A 16129-nucleotide genomic window follows, 5' to 3' on the forward strand; every position below is an offset into this window, starting at 1 on the left:
GGTAAGGGAGAAAAGATAGCATGAGCATGTGCTAGTAGCTTGTCATTTTAAGTGCAATATTATTTTGTCACCAGAAGAAAGACAAGAGAAAGGTATTGTCATGCTCATTTTACAGTTGTGATAACAGATGCTTAGAAAATTTAAGGGAAAATTACTGATTCTTCAGTAATTAAGTTGTGGCTTCAGATATATTTGCCACCCACAGCCTTGGTCCTTTTAAAAGCCAGGCTGCTGTCTACTATGACCTTAATACAAAGTCCATCTCTCTCAGTTTCTTCTCTGTTCTGGAAATTCAAATGTAAAACCACTTTATTGACAGTCATCTTGCTTTGTGTTAAAAAAAAAAAAAAAACCTTTTAATTATACTTATTATAATTCTTTTCTCTTTTTGATTTAACACAAAGCCTTCCAATTGCAGGCAAACCTTGTAAATGTGACCGTGTCCTTGTTGGTTGATACTTGCTTGTGAATGATATTGTCAATGATTCAGAAATTTAGGACCTAAATAAATGTCACCCTTTCAAACTTGTTCTCCTAAGGACACAAGTTTCTTTGTAGAGCTTCTGAGCTCCTGAGGAGACTGCCAGAGGCTGGGCTGTACAGAAAGGTAGCATGCAGTGAGTGGCACATCGGAAGGCAGAGAGAGAACAGACATAAACTAGGAGGAATATAGGTAATGGTGGTAGCAAGGAAACATTTCAAGCACACAGTTAGAAATTTGCAAACTTGGGAGATTTGCCATTCTATTCACTAAACATGCCTTGAACTTTCAACACATGTAAAGCAATGTATAAGAGAAAGAAAGATTAGAAATCAGGGAATGAAACTACCAATTCTGGAGTGCCTCGGTGTCTCAGTTAAGTGTTTGCCTTTAGCTCAGGATGATCCCAGGCTCCTGGGACTGAGACCTGCATCAGGCTCCCACTCAGCAGACAGCCTTTTTCTCCCCCTCCCTCTGCCTGCTACTTCCCCTATTTGTGCGCTCTCTCTGTGTCAAATAAATAAATGAAATCTTAAAAAAAAAAAAGAAGAAACTACCAATTCTTAGGTACTAAGCCTGTGATAAGCATTGTAGGGGATAGAACCTATAATTTACATTCTATCAGTATATTGAATGAATATTTATTATGATGGTTAATTTTTTTATATCAGCTTGACTGGGTCATGTAGTGCCCAGACATGTGGTCAATTATCTGTTAGCCAAGGTTGTTGTAAGGGTTTTCTGGATTGGATTAGCATTTGAATTGGTAAACTGAATAAAGCAGGATATTGTCTCTGAAGTAGGTGGGGGCTTATCCAACTAGTTGAAGGCCTGAACAGAATAAACAGGCTGACCTTCACAGATGCATATAGAGAACTCTCTTGGCCTTGTCTTCAAGATGAGAAATTTTTTTCCTGCTTTCAAGTCAGACTGAAACATCAGCTCTTTGTGGGTCTGGAGTCTGCTGGTCTTTGGACTTGACCTTACATCATCAGCTCTCCCTGGGTCTGCAACTTGATGATTGCAAATCTGAGACTTGTCAGATTTCCTAATCACATAAGCCAATTCCTTAAACTGAATGAATGAATGAATATTCTGTTAGTTTTGATTCTCTGGGTAATACTAATATGTTGCGGTGCTACAGACAGGGATTTCACTGGGTCTAAGATAACCCATTTTCTCATTCATTCTTCCCTAATTTTCTTCATCAACTTGCCCCAACAGTTCTGAAATAAATCTCAAACATATATTTTTCTCAAGAAATATGATACTACTTAAATTTTTTGCCCTTGCCTATTTTCTCTCCACTCCTAACCAATCAGAAATATATTTCTAGAAGATTGATTACTTGATATTTTTATCCCTTGTTGCTGATCAGTTTTCCAAATCAGTCATTTCTTGCCATGTCCATGCTTTTGTGGCAACCAAGTGTCATTTGCTATGTTGACTTGTATTTTAGTGTGCTTAATATATTTCATTCACATGCCATACTAAAGATGTTTGACTATATTGGTATTTACATGGAACTAGTAGTATCATTTGCCATAAAGACAAGTGAAAATAAACCTGAGGAAATAGAAGAATACTATTAAATTCTAATAAGACCTCATTGGTCCCAAGGCTGTGAACCTGAGACAGTTTTGTTTTCATTGTTTCAAGTGGAAATTAGCAAATATTAGAGAATTGAAACTTTCTCCTTGATGCAAGGACAGTTCAAAAAGAAGAAAGTTTTCTTACTTGAATCAATATTTAAAAAGTACAGTTTTTACTACCCCTAAATTACCTCTAGTAATACTAGGATATGTGCGATACATTTTGAGTAATATTATTGAACATTTCCATCTTTCCTGGTATATTATAACTTCCGACCATTATATTCCTGGGCTCATGCCTCCCTTGCTCATATCAGCATTTCTGCATAGAGGTGTTTCCTGGCTATGAATCAGTGCCTCCTGCTGCTCAAGAAGTTAACTAAACTATTGAAACATTATCACTTGGAAAAATTTTGATATGTCACTACTTGAACTCTTTCCTAATATAATGAAATCATCTCCAAAGTTAGAATCTACAAAACTGTATTTTTAAAAGCAGGTTTCATCCTCAAGTCAGGAACAGATCTGGACTGAAGTAAGCAACTTAAATTCGATAACCTAGGATTTGTTGCTCCCAGAATCTATCAGTGAGAAAGCAGTGTTGACTAAGTGGAACTAATCGTAAGAAGAGGAGTTCAAAGAGATCATGAAAATGTGCCATTAAAGAACCACAAGGAGTATCAGAAGCCAAACAGAGTTCTTGACAGCTGCAGTCAGTAATCTAAAGAGAGAGCAACCTATTGCTTTGTGTTTTCAGAGTAAGACATGATTCTGAGTGAAGTAGGTAGAATGGAACATTACACATACAATATAGGCAGAATAAAACTTTTGGTTTATTAGAATGCTTCAATATTGTATTCACTCATTCTACCATTTCTTGATTTTCACTATTTCCCGAGGTAGGGCTTTAGGTCATAGAGATAAAATAGACATAGGGCTTCCCTTGAGAAACTTGGAGTCAGGTAGGAATGACCTAATACTGAACACTCATAGTAATATAGCAGTAGCTGAAAGATCACATGATCTGGTGGGACTGAGCCTAATGCACAGGTAGAAGTTCAGACCTGATGACATCTCTGCTTTTTTGTCTCTATAATCTCATGTCCTACTACCAAGTTGTTGCAGAGGTGTACTATAGAAAAGGGAGAATGTGTGTACACGTAGATACACCTTTGTATTTATTTGGAAGAAATCACATGTATTCTTCAATAGCTTTCAACAAGGCCTCATTTACACCTCCTTTTACAGCAAAGAGAAGAATGCATTCGGATATGGAAAAGGAAATGCCTTTTCCCTGCTATTCTGTTTCTGTTACTATCATAACTATTGGTTACTTTATTTTTAGGAAAAGGAAGTAACTTAGCTTTGGTTTGGCTCTGGCAATTCTTTCTTATTATTTGCAGTGAATGGAGTAATTTTCAGTTAGTGTATTAGAGATCGATAGCAATTTCAGGGTCCTGTCTCTACCATTCATGTTAGGGTTGAGCCTAAGGTAAAATTGTGAAGACGGTAAAAGTGTTAGTGCCCTCTCTCCTTTTCTTTCTGGGTCTCTGCATCCCCATTTTCTTGAGTCAGACACTTATTCTTGCTCCCTGGCACATTTCCAAAGGACCACATTTCAATTATGAAACTTGATTGTACCTTTTTAAATGAATATTCATTGATACTGTATTACCAGCTATGTGCAAAACAGAAAACACAGAGAAAGGTAGCCTTTTGCCCTCCAAAAGTTTTTTGTTACACAGCGGTCCAGTGGACCATAGATAAGTAGGTAGGAGAACATGAAAGCCATCCAAAATCCATTCCTCAGATACAGTAATTATATAACTCATACATTTCCTCCCAGTTAAATTAATGTATAATTGAAAAAAGTTAGCTTGGTAAAGTGTCCTAGGATGCCACAAGAGGGTGGTGATCTCTAACTGATGAGAACCTCTGAATTACTCCTTTCCACAAGTGCTTTCAGATAGAGAGAACAAGTGAAACCAAGGTAGAAGAAAATCACAGGGGATATGTAGAAGTCTTATGGTTAATGGATCACATGGTCTGGAATATATGATGGGGAGAAGGATTTATGTGCAGACATTGACAAATAAAAAGAAATCACTAGACTATTCTAAGATAAGCTTTTCCCTTATATGAAGCAAAAAATTAAACCTTTTGATAAGGAGATGGGCAGACCAAGTCATATAGAGAAAAAGAGAGTCTCTCTGAGGTAATAGTGAATATAAGTTGTCTGACTATAAAAACAATGTAAAAATGCTTTTCTTTTTTTGTGTATGTGTAAGTTTACAGTGCCCTGGCTAAAGGCTTTTGGCTAAAATGAGAACTTGGTTTGGCATGTTTTTAAAATAATAATGAAGATAAGATTGAAATGACAATTGGAATAAAAATATGGAAAGCCTTGAAAGTTGAATAGAAATAGAACATTTAGAAGTAGCCCATGAGGAGCTTTCTACATGGTACTCTATTTTATTTATTTATTTTTAAATCTTTATTACATTTTTATTACAAAGAAAAAATATGGCAACTGTGGGAAATTTAAAACCATAGATAAGTAGGTAAGAGAACATGAAAGCCATCCAAAATCCATTCCTCAGATACAGTAATTATATAACTCATACATTTCCTCCCAGTTAAATATGAATATATACCTCCCTTACACACATACACATTTTGACTTAGATAGAGTCAGAATCCTACTGAATATATTACTGTGTACTTATTTTTCCTGTGACTTAGTTCTATTTATTTATTTATTTATTAAAGATTTTATTTATTTCTTTGACAGAGAGAGATCACAAGTAGGCAGAGAGGCAGGCAGAGAGAGAAAGAGGAGGAAGCAGGCTCCCTGCCAAGCAGAGAGCCCGATGCAGGACTCGATTCCAGGACCTTGAGATCATGACCTGAGCCAAAGGCAGAGACTTAACCCATTGAGCCACCCAGGCACCCTGTGACTTAGTGTTAAATCCTGCTGAATGTATTATTGTGTACCTGTTTTTACTGTGACTTCATATCTTGTTGTATTAACTGCTCCATAAAAAAACTTCCTGAGCAACGTTAAGTTATAAGGTGACTAGCAGTTATCCCTCTGTGTCTAAATGATACACCTTTCCATTTCTCTGCAATGTGTTTCTATTGAAATGTAAAGATAGACAGATTTATTTTACTTTCATTTTATTTTTATACTTGAGTAAGGGAGGCCGACTAGCTGGAGTTTGCCAACCATCCTGTTACATGGAATGCCCATGGATTTCTGTAGCTGGTAATAGGTAGTAGAGAGCTATGAGCCCAATTCCTGTACAGCTCCTGTTTAAATCTACTTTAGACCTGTTAGCCTTACTCTGAATGCCAGGTTTTCAGACAGTCTGGTAGGTGGAATGTCTGACAACAACAGTCATCGTGCATGTATGCCTACCAGAAGCCTTCTTGTCTTCTCTCTATCTACACTCTCTTGTGGCTTCTGCTTAATAGCCATTGGTTTTCTGCATCTTCTAGTCTGAGGGTAGAAATGACAATCGCAATCCTGATATGGATGAGAAAGGAAGAACCTTCAGGCTGTCTTGGCTGAAAAATCATACACAGTGGCAGAAGGTGATTGAAGAGTTGATAAATACGGCATCTCTAAACTGAGATAAGAAACATCAGTAAAAAGATAGAGGGATCCCCTAACTTATCAGGTTGGCAGATTTCTGTGATTTGTTTCATAGCAAATATGAGCTGCAATTTCTCAGTCTGGTTCCATTTCTTGTCATTTTCAGTCCTAATATTTTCTGGCAACAAGTAAAACTAATGTTCAATATAGTAAGGTTTTTTTTCCTTGCAGAATTGGTTTAGCATCTATAATATGTAACCATGACCCTCTTTAAGGAGGTCGGCATTTGCATATGGGTATTTTAGGACTCTTTCTGATCTGAACATCTCTCTCTCTCTCTCTTTTTTTTTTTTTTTGCTGTCCCATCACCTCTACCATGAAACCTGTCCTATATTTCTAGAATCGGCTGAAGACTATTTCCTTGTTTCTGGTGCTCCTGCTGATTTAAATCACTTTGACACTGATGTTTTATAAGAGAATCTCTTTGGTTTTCTTATATTAAACCATGTATGCTGTGAGGCCTAGTTTACATCTACATATACTCAGTTTCCAGAACCATTTATCAGAGTTCTTTGGTTGTTTTAAAGAGAGCTTTAGGTTTCTAATTATTTCAGTGGGAAATCGGGAGAGGCTGAACCAGCAACTCTTGGTTGCTCAGATGACGTTTAAAAGCTGGAGGTAATTCCAATGAAGTTTTCTTAGGAGAAGAATGAGTTATTGGTACTGTACTTAAAGATAATAAAAACTTACCTTCAGTGTATGGAAGGCTTTAATAAGGAACCGAGTTTGAGAAAATCATTTAAAAAATAACTATAAAACTTTAAGCCAGAGGAATAAAAGCCTGAAATAAGGTAGTGTTTGTGAAAACAGAAAAAACTGACATTATTTGGCTCTTGACTCAAAGTTAGGCCAAAAAGAAAAAAAAAAAAATTCTGTGGTGTTTGGATGACTGAAAAAGACAAGGGTGGGCAATTTAGTTAAATATGCTGAACTTCACTTTATTTTTAACTTTGTTTTTGGAAAAGAAAGATTGAAAATAATATTGCCTACACCAAGAAAATTATGATTATTAAATCAAATAATATATTGGAAGATTCTGACACACCGTGGGTATGAGATAAATATTAGCCCTCTTGTCATTGTTTTAGAATTATTAATCTATATTCCACTGGTTCTATTTGGCTGTTTTTTGGTTTATCTACCCACTGAGTTAAAACAAATCTTTCTGTTGTCTTAATTTTATGATACTGGATAAATAGTATTACAATTTTGCTTTGTTACCTTGTCCCTGCATCCAAAATAAATGATGAACATCACTATCTCTGGGACCCCTGGGCATTATCTCTGGTTTTCAGAATTGTACACCTTCCCCATGTATGTTTTCAAGCTGATATGTTTCACTAAGATAACTCAATGTGAGCAGCAGAATTTGTATCATTGTATCACTGAGGCTTCCTATCATTTGCCATGGCTGAAACAACCTGACATGAAATATAACACTATAACATGTCAGGTGGAAAATTTAAACATTGCTTTTTCCCAAAGAAGAATAGAATCTTTATATTTTAAACCACACTATTTCAACAGGGGGGAAAAGTTATGATACAGTATTGATTCTTCCGGGAGCTGAGTTAGCGAAAATCCCTTTCTACTTAAGGATTGTTCATTTCCCTCTTTTGACACCAGTACAATTCTAAACAAGCTGTTTCATGGCTAACTAAAATCCTTTTTAAAATGTCCCAGGAAAAAATTCCAATAAGTAGTGAGCCAATAAGACTATTGTTTACAAGTGTCTGGTTAATTTCTGCTCACATTTTTCCAGTGGAGTCTAAGTTATCAAGGGGATGCAGTCATTTACAACTTACAAGTCTCTCTCCTTCCTATTTGAATTAGAGAAAAGCAGAGTTAAAAGTAGAGCGTTATAAAGCAAGTAAGAGCTAATTATGCAAGAAAGCTGAGTTTTAGAAGGTATATCAATTTCCCTGAAGTGATCAGTCTCCAGTAATTAGCATGAGCACAATCTAAAGAAGGGATGTAGGAGAAACTACCATCTTTTCTGTCTTTATTTCTTTCTCCTTTTTTCTCTTTGTTTCTTTATTACTTCTTTTTCTCTCTCTCTCTCTCTCTCTTTCAATAACATCCTGAAAGTATCTTATTAGCTAAATAATCTCCTAAATTTAATCAGATAACAGACTTTGGTTCCTTTTAATAAAAGTAATTTATAAATGCATACTTAAGGTTTCTGAGAGCTGACTTTTTTTTTTTTTAAGATTTTACTTATTTATTTGACAGACAGAAATCACAAGTAGGCAGAGGCATGCAGAGGGTGGGGGGGAAGCAGGCTCCCTGCTGAGCGGAGAGCCAGAGGCAAAGAGCCAGAGCCTGATTGGGGTTTAGATCGCAGGACTGGATGCCGAGCTCAATCCCAGGACCCTGGGATCATGACCTGAGCCAAAGACAGGCTTCAACTCACTAAGCCACCCAGGTGCCCCATGAGAGCTGACTTTTCTTGTACATGTTATCCCTCTTTTTTTTTTTTTTTTTTAATATTGATGATCTTTTCTTGATCACAGGAGACACTGGAGGTGAATAAATCAAGAGATAATCATAAAACGATGAGGATAATGATGGCAAATGCAATGATGTACAAATAGTTACCATATAATTATTTATTATGGAATACATTAGAAACTAAAATTGTTTCTGAACTGTGAGTGGTGGGTGGATGGGAAACACAATAATTCTATGTGATAGGTACATTTAGTATTCCTATTTCCTCATAAGGGGATTGAGGATAATACAAATAAAATCATTCCCCTGAATTACTCAGTTTATTAGTAACAGAACTAAAATGCAGACATTTTTTAAATTTTGGTTTGTGCCTATTCCACATACTGTACTGGCTAGAAAATGGATTTACACTAATAACATAAGATTTGGAGTATTAGCCAAATTCCGTTTTTTAGGGATAGATCCAGGGGGTTTCTAAACATACGTACCACTGTTTCTTAGTGATCCTGCTTTTATAAAGGAATGCATAGTCTAATAACTATTTGGATTATTGAATGTTTGGATTTTGGGATGCTTGGATTCAAAAGGCAGAGCCTGCCAAACTAAAATGCCAATTAATTGGCATAGGTAGGTTAATATGTAACTTAGAACAATTATAATAGCATCATAGAAGTGTGGGCAAAGAGATGAAATTTCAGTAGTATGCAATTAACACCCTTTATGTGACTTTGACCAGTTTGTTTTTCCTTATTTTCTTTCCTTAAACATGTTTGTACTATCATTCTCACAGAACTGTTGTGAAGCTATAAGATAATGCCTATAAAGTGATCTCTGTGGTACTTATTTAAAAAATAAACATTCCACAGATGTCATTTACCTGTTTTCCTTTATCTGTGGAGGATTGGTCTTAGTCACTCTGGGGAAAGTGACAAACAGTACATCATCAACAACAAAAAGTAGCACAATCCATGCTACTACTGATACTTCATCCTAGATTCAGAGATTTCTTCCTTCTAAATTTAAGGATATCAAAGGCATATCCAAGGTGACAGAAATTGTTGTCCTTCCTGCTATCTCTTAGGAACTTGGAACAAGATCACATTGGAGGGCTCTTCTTGAAAATCCGCTTTGCACTTAAGACTGTACATGTTTGTGTATAATGCCTTATTTGGAGTGATTAGATTTTTACACCCTAGTAGGATGTTCTAAAAGCATCTTCTGGGTTCTAATTATTGCTTTGAAATTTCCTAATGCATGAAATTATAGAATGTAGTTTTGGGTGGTGCCCAACAGTAAGTCAATCACAGAAGAGATAAGATTTAAACATAGCTTTGTGCTGATGCTTTTCCTACTCCCTGGAGTGTCTTATCAACTTGGGACATATTACATTATCCTCCAAAAGGCAGTTCAAAATGCACACCCTCCCAGGACACTCCATGACCCTTTCCATCAATATAAAACTATGTGGCACCTTGTCTCTGTAACTGGAAATAACACTAGATATTGATAAATATTTTTGAACACTTTATGTTTAAGACATTTTGCCATCTCTTTAATATACTTCATTCCATTAATCCTTATATGAATCTAATATTAAAGTCATTACTGCTATCTCTGTTTCACTGATGAGGAAATGAAGGCTTAAAGATGTCATATGGCTTCCCCAAGGTTATAGAGCTAGTCTTGGGTTCTCTGCAGAGAAGATGAATGTGCTCGGCCCAGTTGATGCATAAACTAGGCTCATTCTGGAATATTAATGGAGTCAATTAATCGTTTTATTATAACCTCCCCAATTCTCTGGAAGTGTTTGTCAAAGACAGAATATTAATTAATAATTAAAATGCAATATACTGAATAATTAAACCCACAAAACCCTGATTTATCTTTAATGCTTTTAATTTTATTTTTAAAAAGGGAAAGTTTTGATAACATATGTTTAGGGCAGCATATGAAGAGATGAACAAGCTGTTCCTTCTTATTGTTTATTCTTAGAGGCTGCTGGTGGGGAAGCAAAATGCCAAGGACAGTGATACTGCTGGTATGATTGCTGAGTGCATGTGTTTTGTAGTATATTATTTTTTCTTTCTCTGCTAAGTTTTATTTTTGTCCCTTGTTCAAAAGTCATTTTCTTAGTTGTACATTTTTTAAAGAAAAAATTTTTAATTTTGAGGGTTTTTTTTGTGTGTGTGTGTATCCATCAAAGTACTAGATTAGTACTTTCAAAGTCCTCCATCACCAGTTTCAAAGAAAGTGAATTCATGGCACCCTTACTGTATAGCATGAATCCCTCCTTAAAGAATTACCATGTAAAACTAACAAGAACATAAAACTAAAAGAAATGAGCTATCAAGCCATGAAAAGACATGAGGGAAACTTAAAGGCAAGAAGCCAATCTGTATGATTCTAACTATATGATATGCTGGAAAAGACAAAATTTGGGGAAGAGTAAGATTAGGGTTTGCCAGGGATAGGAAGGTGAGGAGGGATGAATAGGCAGAGCACATAGTATTTTTAAGGTAGTGGAACTACTCTCTACACTATAATGGTGGTTTTTCTCATTATATATTTGTCCAAAGTAGAGAACATATGAAATAAAGAGTGGGCTCTAATGTAAACTATGGACCTGAGATGATTGTGATGTGTTGAGGTAGGTTGATCACTTGTAACAAACTTACTACTTTGATGGAAGATGCTGACAATGAGGGAAGGTTTGCATGAGTGAGGGTAGGAGTAATATGGAAAATCTCTGTACCTTCCTCTCACTTTTGTTGTGAATCTAAAAGTGCTCTTAAAAAATAAAACACTGGGGGATGCCTGGGTGGCTCAGTCATTTAATTGTCTGCCTTTGGCTCAGGTCATGATTCCAGGGTCCTGGAATCAAGTCCCATATCTGGCTCTTTTCTCAGCGGGGAGCTTGCTTCTCCCTCTGTCTGCTACTCCTGCTTGTGCGCTCTCTCTCTCTCTCTCTCTCTCTCTCTCTCTCTGGTAAATAAATAAGTGAAGAATAAATAAAATCTTAAAAAAAAATATTGGGACACCTGGATGTCTCAGTTTGTTAAGATTCTACCTCTGGCTTAGGTCCTGGGATTGAACCCTACATCAGGCTCCCTGCTCAATGGGGAGTCTGCTTTTTCCTTTTCCTCTGCCCTTCACCCTACTCATGCTTGCTCTATCTCTCTCAAATAAAAAAAGAACTTAAAAAAAAGAAAAATCTTAATAGTAAAAGTGTATTAGTCACTTAGTGACAAAGCCAAGGAGGAAGGTAGGAGCTGGGTTGAGAAGAGTATGGTATAATATGGTTAGAAGGTTGGGCTTTTTCCTATCAGGACCCAGATAAGGAAACTGAGAAGGATAATGACAGATAGGGTTTTCATTTTTTTTTTTTAAATCTATTTATGTGGTGTTTTAAAAGGAAAAATAACTCCAGGGGCCTGGGTGACTTGGTTAAGCATTTGCCTTCGATGTAGGTCATGATCCCAGGGCCCTGGATTGAGTCCTGTGGTGGGCTCCCTGCTCAGCAGGGAGTCTCCTTCGCCCTCTCCCTCTGCTCTTTCCCATGCTCATGCTCATTCTTTCTAACTCTCTCTCACAAATAAATAAATAACATCTAGAAAAGAAAAGAAAAGGAAAGGAAAATCACTAAAATAGCGACATAATGAAATACATAGGAAATGAGGATCCTCAAGTGATCTGGAAAGCAGTCTATTAAGACAGAAAGTAATTGAAGAGTAATACAATAGGGACTAGAACTAAGACATAGGCAGTAAACATGGGAGAAAAATTGGGTATTTAGAGATTTTTATGAAAGAATCAGTTGGACATGGTCAGAGGGGGTGACTCCATGTCTGTAATATGACTTATAGACTGGAAATAGAAGAATTTAGAAGGAAATGAGGTGCTTTGTGGTAGGAGATGAGTGGAGGTTTAGAAACACAGAGTTGAGGGTACTGTCAGGCAGCTAGGTGAATAGGAAACAGGGAGAAATTGTAATTATCATTAGACAATTAGCTTTTACTTTCAAATCTAAAGATTTATGCTTAGGGAGGAAAAAAGATTTATTGAATTAAAAAGCTAGTAACTCTCAGAGGTGAATGAACCTGGCTGTGTTTAATTCCTAAGTTTTTCTGCACCACTTGCTTTCAAGGTATTACATCTAAGAACAAACCTGATTATGAATTGGCTAATTGCATTTGGGTGAAGGTGGATTATTTAAGGGCCTGTCCCCTAACTAGAGTCTTATATATTGAGAATCATGCAAATGTCAGATTTTTAATGTTTTCTCATCAGGCATACACATATTATACAAGATATGTGGATGGTACAATGACAGACATTAGGGAAGTACATCCTTGGGAATATATTGCCATTTGAGACTTAACATAGTAGTAAAGCTGTTTCCTGGAAGGTGGAGAAAAGAATTAGAATATCCCAGGGCAGGTACAACCAGAAAACAGGCTAGTTCTTGACATCAATGATATTTTCAAGAGGGAGGAGTACTCCGGTCATTTCTGTCATGATACTAGGCAGTTCTCTTTGTTTGCATAGGGCTTGAGTGTGAATCATGGGGATAGACGTGGTTAGAGGTAGTTCAAAGCTCTTGTCTTACTCCTTTCCTATCTCCCTCCCTTCCTGCCTCGGTTTCCTCCTTCCTTACCTTCCTTACCTTCTTTGCTTACTATTTTCATTTTTCCTTCTACAAATACCATAATCTATAAATACTGTAATTCTTCTACAAATACCATAATTTAGTGTGTGATGCCCTTGGAATATGATAAAGAACAAGGGGGTCATGGCATTGCTACCTTGGAGCTTACAATTTTATACAGAAAGCTTAAAAATTAATTCACTTAGTGGTAAATGCTATAAAAATCGAAAGTATAGGATCAATTCAGATTTCTTTTTCATAGGAGTTCAAGGCAAAGGTTTTTGAGGGTTGATATTTAAACCCTCTTAAAGAGTGAAAATTAGCAATTGCACACTAACGCAAGATTTCAAATTTTTTTAAGAGGAACCTCAAGGCACCTACTTGTTCAGGCCTGAAATGATGGCTCCCCTATTTCTCTCTTCTTTCACAAAACCCATAGGGACTTGCTATCAGTCTAGGATCTAAGCAGGAAAATAATAATCATTATGTTTACCTAGAGGAAAGGAAGTTTCACCAGGAATTGATGACATTGCTGGTAGATAAACAAAAAGCCAAAGAAAACTCTCCATTGGCAACCTGGGAAAACAGAAAGCTACTACCATGCTTAGGCTGGTAGGAGAAAGCTGGGATCATTCTGCAAGGATGAAGCCCTGGAAGAGATACACAGCAGCCTCTGAGGATGGAGCTGGGAGGCTGAGAGGTATCACATAAAACACCACCTGCCCTGTTTCATTCCTTTCAGATCTCTCACTTGTGCCTCTTATTGGTTGAGAATCCAGATGACAATGAAGTTTGCTGAGATAACCTCTCAATATAAAGCAGAACAGTGCAAGTTTGAGGAGTGACTCTGAGGACAAAGTTCTTGTCTCTCACAGTTTTATCTCAAAATAATATGCCAAGCTAGTCCACTTCTCTCCCATTTCTAAACCCTGATCATCATCATCATCATCACAACAGTTTCCTAACTCCTCTCCTTCATTGAGTCTGATGCCCTGATAATGAAGTCTCCACAGAGCAATAAGGATGGATGGTTGGATGAATGGATGGATGGATGAATGGATGGTTGGACAAATAGATGACATCATTGAAAGGTGAGGGAGGGTGCTAAAATTCAATATTCTGTATGGTCCGCCTACTTACCAGCTTTCCTCTGACAAAATCACAGATTTCACTGGACCTCTACTTTGCATTAATAAAATTCCCACAGCAACTATCTCACAGGAGTGATAGAATTACAATCTTAGGTAGATAAAAGTGTTTCCAAACTGAACACACAAGGAGGCACTTTGAAAAAACTCACAACTATTGGCCCTGGGAGAATCTATGGGTTTGAATCCTCATTTTGGATAATTGTTACCCTGAATTCCCTTTCTGACATACTGTTTATGTCCATATCCAATAGCTCTGATGGAGAGGGCACAGTCTCTCAATTTTTCCTCTGTTGGGCATTCTTCCTCCTAGTCATTTTGGTGGGAGGCGGTAGCTGAATATAACAACTGTAGTCCAGGCCTCATTCTGACATTTACTATTTACTTTCTTAACCTTTCTGAGCCTCAGCTTTTTCATGTTTACCATGTATCATTCACTACCTTTTGAACACAGCTTGACTTCAGAACTTGCTCTGAGAAATAGAAAATGATGGAGGAGAAATTAGGTTTGCCTCTGAGGCTGAGCCTTAAGAAGATGTAGAACTTCTGTACCCTCCTGGAGCCCTGCCCTGAGCTTGCCATGTGAGAAAGCTGGTCTAGCCAACTGGAGGGTGAGAGACCACATGGAGGAGAATGGAAATGGCTCAGCAGCACCACCATCCCTTACTAGACATGAGAAAGAAGATCCAGAATCTTCTAGAATAGCCAGTCATTCAGATACACACAATATAAGAATGAATCCAGGTGAAACCAGTGGAAGACCTAGTCACCCTACAAAGTCAGGGTAAATAAGAAATTGCTATTTGTAACCACTAAGTCTTGGGAGTGATTCATTATAAACAATAGTTAAAACAGTGTGCATATGTATCAAATGGTTGAAGTTATTATTAAAAAAGCACTATTAAAAATGCTGTTATTATTACTGCTACTATTGACATAATAATAGCATTATCGTATCATAAACTTCAAAGTAAAGGTATCATTATGTCTTAAGATCTATTTCAAATGCATATGGCTTAAATTATGACTTCAACATTATGTTGAAGGCATGGTGCCACTGCAGTTCTTAGTCTCTCTTCCCTTCCAGTCTGTAGCATGTTATCTCATTCATAGTGGGTACACATATTATTTGACTTAAAGGAATATAAAAAAAGCGTACTTCTCAGCAACTAAAATGTATTTTCTTTCCAACATTGGCAAACATTTCATGGACCATCCTTTGATTTAAGCTATTAAGAAAGAATTCAGGTGGTATAAGCCCCCTTGCTTATGTTTAGACCAAAGAATGGAAGTCAATTGAATGCTATTTTAAAGGACAAAGTTTGACCCCGCTTGCTCTGTGACCATCTCTTGCTTTTCTATGGAGGAACGCTTTTTGAAAGTCTTCTGTAGAGCCAAACTTAGAGCACTCTTATCTGAAAGGAGCTGCTTGTCTCCATCTATGACTCAGATTATTTCTTTGCATATTAAATTACAAGAGACAGTTCCAGCTGGATCCATCAATGTATTTATAACTCAGCCACACAATTTTCCTCCAGGCGGAAAACTTGGCAAACACACTCCCAGCCTGGCTGCGACTTTCAAAGATGAGAACAGGAAAATAATCGTGGCAGTTTTTATATCAAACTTCTTGTCTAAATTCTGAATATAAAGGGAGAATTTCAATCCCCCAGCACACTACAAGTCACCATTTCCACCAAAGGAATCAGTGAGTAGGGCAGCTGAGGAATTCATGAAGAGTCAATATAATTTCTTCTGCCTGTTTAGGATCTTGTTCTCAAGAAATGATCTTAGGGTAACAATAGTGAGAATGCCCCCTGAATTTTGTGAAAGAAAGGAGAATTGTCATTCACTGATGATCTGACACAGTATCTCCTACATCATCTAGACTCTGGTGCTCAGTGCTTTGGACACTCTCTTATTAATCAGTAATCTATCTATCAGTAATCTATCTATTAATTTGATTTTCCTCATAAAAGAAAACTTAGGGTGTGCCTGCATGGCTCAGTCTGTTAAGCGTCTGCCTTCAGCTTCAGATCTCAGGGTCCTGGGACTGAGCCCCACATCAGGCTCCCTGCCCATCTAGGAGCCTGCTTCTCCCTCTCCCTCTGCTCCCTCCCACCCCCTTATGCTCTCTTTCTCTCTCTCTCTCTCTCT

The sequence above is a fragment of the Mustela lutreola genome, chromosome 16 (genome assembly GCF_030435805.1).
Source record: "Mustela lutreola isolate mMusLut2 chromosome 16, mMusLut2.pri, whole genome shotgun sequence".
Classification (NCBI taxonomy): Eukaryota; Metazoa; Chordata; class Mammalia; order Carnivora; family Mustelidae; genus Mustela; species Mustela lutreola.